This window comes from Lipotes vexillifer, unplaced genomic scaffold (genome assembly GCF_000442215.2).
Source record: "Lipotes vexillifer unplaced genomic scaffold, Lipotes_vexillifer_v1.1 scaffold1889, whole genome shotgun sequence".
NCBI lineage: Eukaryota > Metazoa > Chordata > Mammalia > Artiodactyla > Lipotidae > Lipotes > Lipotes vexillifer.
In genome coordinates this window covers 306082-312485 of record NW_006779863.1, presented here as the reverse complement: position 1 = coordinate 312485, position 6404 = coordinate 306082, and positions in this window count along the sequence as shown.

The window sequence follows — 6404 nt, the reverse complement described above, 5'->3', positions numbered from 1 at the left end:
CACACAGGACTTTTAGGCATAGCAGTCTCAAGTCTGCTGTGCTGTTTGTACATACCACCCAACCTCCATGTGCAACTGCATTGAGGACTGTGTGATTGGGATGTCCCAAGCCACCAAGTTATCTCTGTCCTTATGCATTCATTTGTTCATTTAGAAAATTACATATTCTACATGGCCTTGCATGAAGTGGCTTCTGTCCACCTCTCTAGCTGCATCTGATGCCACTGCCCTCTTTATTAATAAGAAGTCAGGCACCCTGGCTTTCTTTCAGTTCTTCAGTGCTCCAAGTGGTTTCCTATTTCAGGGCCTTGCTGTACACTGCACCTGGCTGAGCACTGTACATCCTTCAGCTCTTACCCTGGCAATTACTTATTGAGGGATGTCTTCCCTGACCCTCCAGATGAAATAAGGACCCATTTGTTACTCACTCGCTGAGCATTTTGTTCTCCTTCTCAGCATTGATGACAATTGTAATTAAATACTTATCAATACATTTTTTTAAATGGTAAGTTTTTTTTTAAATTTATTTTATTTTATTTTATTTTGCGGTACGCAGGCCTCTCACTGTTGTGGCCTCTCCCGTTGTGGAGCACAGGCTCCGGACGCACAGGCTCAGCGGCCATGGCTCGTGGGCCCAGCCGCTCCGTGGCATGTGGGATCTTCCCGGACCGGGGCACGAACCCGTGTCCCCTGCATCGGCAGGTGGACTCCCAACCACTGAGCCAGCAGGGAAGCCCTAATTTATTAATTTATTTATTTTTGGCTGCATTGGGTCTTCGTTGCTGCACTGGGGCTTTTGCTAGTTGCAGCGGGCGAGGGCTACTCTTCATTGCATTGTGTGGGCTTCTTATTGCGGTGGCCTCTCTTGTTGAAGAGTATGGGCTGAAGGCTCACGGGCTTCAGTAGTTGTGGCTCGCAGGCTCAGTAGTTGTGGCTCACGGGCTCTAGAGCACAGGCTCGGTAGTTGTGGTGCAACTAGTTGGTCCGTGGCATGTGGGATTTTCCCAGACCAGGGCTTGAACCCATGTCCCCTGTGTTGGCAGGTGGATTCTTAACCACTGTACCACCAGGAAGGTCCATCAATACATTTTAATTTAATATTTACCTTCTCTGTAGATGTATGTATCTGATGGGGCTGGGATCGTGTCTGTCTTGTTTGTTGCTGTATTCCTGGATGACTAGTACCTGTGAACAACCAGCATTTGTTTAATGAAAGAATACAGTTCTTTCACTTTTAATGCTCTGAAAAATAAAGCATGGCCTCATCACAGATGAATTCACTACATTGGACTCAAGGCAGATAAACATATAATTAGAGTGCATGTACTAAGGATTGAACAGACAATGACTTGTGGCTCATGCATGAGATTTTGAGTCCTTCTATCACAGGGTAAGGAGAGTGTTTCCACAGAGGGTCGCCCTCTATACAGTGGCTTCCCAGGGGAGTCAGGTGGGCCTGGGTTTGAAACCTAGCTTTGAAATCTACTTACTGGATGACTTTGGACCAGTTACTGAGCTTCCAAGAGACTTATTTTTCCTGTCTTTAAAGTGAGGGCACTAAGCCCACCTTAGAAGTTGGGAGGATGACGTTGTGAAATCAGATATCTAAGTGCTGAGCACAGTGTCTGGCACGCAGGGAGGACTCAGTAAATGGTGGCTTTGATCAGGGAACTGTCAAGCTGGATAGGAGCCTCCAGGTCATACTCTCTCCTCTCACCTAATCAAGAAGAATCTTTTTAAATCTCCTGCCACGTATCGCAGTCCTTTTAGAAAACTGGTCCCTGGGAGCTGATCCAGTCCAAATGGTTCAGTTCTTGTGTTTATTGATTGCCCGTCTGCCCACTGTAACTTCTAACCTTAGGATCCAGTTTTGTATTCTGGGGCAACACAGACACAGCTGATCTCTCTTCTGCATTTCAAATATATGAAGGCAGCTGTCAGATCCCACTTAGACCTTCTTCTTCCAGACTGAATATCTGTAGTACCTTCAACCTCTCCTCACATACTGTCATTTCCAGACCTTCCTGGTTTCCAGATCGCTTGAAGTCTTGGCTGCCTCCCTCCCCACACATGCTCCGTTTGGGTGGTGTATCAGTCAGGGTTCTTCAGAGAAGCAGAACCAGTACGTATATATTCTAAGGAATTGGCCCATGCAGTTACCAGCGCTGGCAAGTCCAGAATCTGTAGAGCAGGCCCCAGCAGGCTGTGGAAGCTCAGGCAGGAGCTGATGCTGCAGTCTGGAGGCAGAATCTCTTCTTCCTGGGAAACCTCAGTTTTTGCTCTGAAGGCCTTCACTTGATTAGATGAGGCCCACCCACCTACATGATCAACGGTGAGCTGCTTAAAGTTAACCACATCTATAAAATACCTTCACAGCAGTGCCTAAGTAGTGTGTGATGAAATAACTGGGCACTGTCATCTAACCAAGTTGCCATAAAAGTAACTATCACAGACGATATACTTAAACTATGATGCCAGAACTGATCATGAAACATTCGCTCTGACTAGAGTCCAACACGGGAGAATGTTAGCTTCCTCAATCTGGAAACTACTTTTGTGTTAATGTGGTCTAAGATTTTATTAAATTTTTAAAAAATAGCCAGACCACACAGACTTGTTTGTGCTGAACATATCTGCTGCCTTTGCAAGCAGGAGGCATGGACCCTGCTGCAGAAGCTCCTGGTCCAGGTAAGAGGGTGCCTAACAACAAAGGAAAACCCCAAATCAGAGGAAGTGGGGGAAGGGAGGGATTCTGTCAAGGAGCCTGGAGGAGGGAAGGAGACAGTTTTCTTTGACACAGTCCTACTTTGTTTCCAGTAGCCTTTAACATACCCTTCATCTCCCAACGAACCCTTCTATTCACATGTCCCTAACTGCCACCCAGAAGCTAGTAGCATAACACTAGTTAATAGTAACTTACAGTGTTATTTCTCCTATAGGTTATTTATAGCCTAATAGATGACTCTTGAAATTTGAAAAAAAAGTCATAGCAATGTATTTATTGCAGCAGAACTTCAGGCTCCAGAGGCAGGCAGGGAGGGAGATATTTTTGGAAACAGGCACAAGATCCATCAGGTGGACCAGCTGCTCTCCATTCCTGACATCTCTTCACTGTCCCTGTCAGGAGGCTGTGAAGGAGGTCAGGAGGCTGACCTCTGCGAGAACTGTGTGCACTCAGTTAGCCTTGCAAGGCCAGCCCTCCTACATCTAGGCAGCTGTGCTGCCTCTCGCCCTGGGTTGGTTTTCTAATTCCCATATTAATATTGAGAGGGACTGAGCAGCTGACGAATCAGCAGGAGAAAACAGGGGAATAGAGCATATTACTTCAAAAATATTGTAGCCTGCAATACCCATCAGTCAGAGCTCTGGATTTGAAGCTACTGCCAGGTGGCTGCAGAACTTGCTTAAAACATGTATATAGTAGCTTCTGGAAAAACATCAAGGCTTGCACTGGGCTATGCCCTGGGTTATTTTGTTCATAAGTGGTATCAGTTTGTAGTGCAGTATTTCACAGACTATGATACCCATACTATTGGTGACTTCACAGATAATTTTAGGTGGTACAGGGATGATCATATTTTATTCTAGACTTGTGTGCTTATTTATTTTAGTATATATTCTTGTGAAATGTGTTGTAAGGTTGTATTCATATTCATATATTCATATATTTTAATGCTTATTTTAAAAGTATAGTTGTGTCACTAAGCTATATAAAAGTATAGCTGTTGCATACTGCTTAAGACAACATTAAGGTAAAAATTTGAGGCCATTTAAAGAAAAATGTTCAATAGATAATAGTACAGATAGTATGTAGATATGGTAAAAGTTATGATAGTGACATGAGAATGACCACAATTAGAAAACACTTGTCCAATGAGTAAAGTCTGGGCTTTACTATCTGACCTTTGTTCCGATATCAGTTCCATTGTGGCCTCTTTATGGTCTTTTGTGTCTCATCAATAAAATGGAAATGTTAATACTTAACCTTTAGGATAGGTTTGAGGATTAGAGCTAATAATACGAAGTGCCAGGCTCATCATAGGTGCTCCATAAATAGAAATTATTGCTTTTAGTATTTTAGATCTGTTAGAAGAAAATGGCACAGTTATCAAAAAGATGAGATGAAAGGCTAGAGATCTAGCATAAGACATAAAGACAGAAAAGTATTTAAGTTGTGAGGCTGCATCAGTGTAGTAGTTCATTTGACTGTGTTTAGAGCACTTCATTATCTGACACTAGCTTCAGATACAAAAGTAGAACATGAAGACACAATCAGGGGAGGCCAGGCCAGACTCTGTACAGAAGTAGACTCAGTGGTATAGAAAGTGTCATGAAAGATTTTTCAGTTAAAAGTTCAGGGAGGAAGGACTGACAGCTCTCTGGCCCTTCAGAGGAAAGGGAGAAAGTGACGTGGACCCTCTGGTCCAGCGGAGGAGCAGTGAGAGGGGCATGGAGATCCAATTCTGCATCAGGGGTCTCATGAGCCCATTACATGGGTGTCTGGAGATAGTAAAATGAAAACAACACTACAGACTGAATCGTTTATCCGCTTCCTCTATTTTGTTGAAACCTAAAATAGGGCACTTTGTCACTAAACTCCCAAGCCTCCAAAACATTTCCTTGTCACTGTTTTGTTCATCTTAGTCAGTGCACTAATAAGCTTTTCCTCACAAGGGAGGCCAGGTTCTGGAGTGTGGATGAACCCAAGGATGCTATATTAGTTTGCTAGGGTTGCTGTAACAAAGTACCACAGACTGGGTGGCTTAAACACAGAAATTTATTTTCTCACTCTTCTGGAGGCTATAATTCTGAGGTCAAGGTGTCAGCAGGGTTAGTTTCTTCTGAGGCCTCTCTCCTTGGCTTGCAGATGACCGTGTTCTCCCTGTGTCTTCACTTTGTGCTTGTCTGTGCCCAAATTTCCTGTTCTTGTAAAGACACCAGTCATACTGGATTATCGTCCTCCCTCATGACCTCATTGTACCTTAAGTACCTCTGTAAGGCCCCATCTCCAAATATAGTCACGTTCTGTGATACTGAGGGTTAGGACTTCAACGTGTGAATTTGGGGAGACACAACTCTGCCCATACACATGTTTGTTAACTGCTCCTGGAAGAAAAGAATTCACACACTAGGACCTGCTGACTAGACCACAAGCTTCATCTTCATTTCAATGAAGAGTGTCTAATTATCTGTATCTTTGCAGTGTTTCCTAAAGATTAGAGTTGAATAATCATCATTCTCTGAAGTTTTAAAATTAATAAAATCAGATATCCTTTTAACACGTTACGAAAAGATTACAACAAGAGGCAGCACACTGTAATTGGTATCTTAATTTCCCTTCACAGCTAATGAGTACTTTGTAAACACTGGAATATAACTTATTCTTCTTCAATTTTTCTAGTCCCAATTCTACTCCCAAACATGTTATTTTAATATATCTTTAAGTTTGATATGAACCACAGCTCTGCCACTAGCTGCTGGAGTGGCATTGGGCAATTTTGCCCATCTGGGTCACAGTCTGTTGCTGTGTAGAATGGGGATAATAATTACCTGATAGGGAGGCTAAGGGGATAACAGGAGATAATGGTTCTAAAGTGCTTTCTACAATGCCTGGCATGCAGCAGGCGCTCAATACGTGATAGGTAAAGCTCTAAGAGTTATTTGTATACAGGGTATATAGAAAGGAGGGTAGATTCTTAGCTGTCGGATTAGGAAGAACTAAAAAGGAAGGTGTGGTCCCCTTCAACTCATGCTCTCTGTCAAGAACAGAAGCTATTCTGGATTACTACCAAATCATTCATTCAAATCAACATTCATTCACAAGCTCAGAAGGACATGCTCACATTGAACTGCAGTGGCTTCAGCACATGTAATATTATCTTCAAGGAATTGGCATAAAGATCTGAATCCTTATGACTTCTGTCTACATTATCCATTCCTTTTAAGAGAGCAAGCAGCCAGGCTAGAGATTATATAATAGGTGTCAGAGCAGATAGCACAAAGCAGTAAGTGATATTGCCTGGACATGCATGCATTTGAATTCTGATTCATCTGAAGCTGCTTTTTTTGAAAAATGGTCCACTTGGATATAAGAAAGGATGTGTACTGAATGTTTTCCTGCTACTCACAAGCCCTGACTTTAAAAATATTTGCTGAAAAGTAGGGAATTGGACCCTTGGTCTTTCCCCTCTTGATTCTGTTGCTCACCCTGAATACTCTGCTTTTCTAAGCGCTATATTTGAAATCTTGTAGACACCTGTAATTTCCTCCATTTTATTCTCTATTTCCAATGGTGTCTAATTATCCTTAGACTGCTTCCTTGTTATTTTTATATGTCTGTTGTACGGACTTTACCTTAAGTTCCCACTAACTCTTGACAAGATTATTATTTTTATAACTAGTCT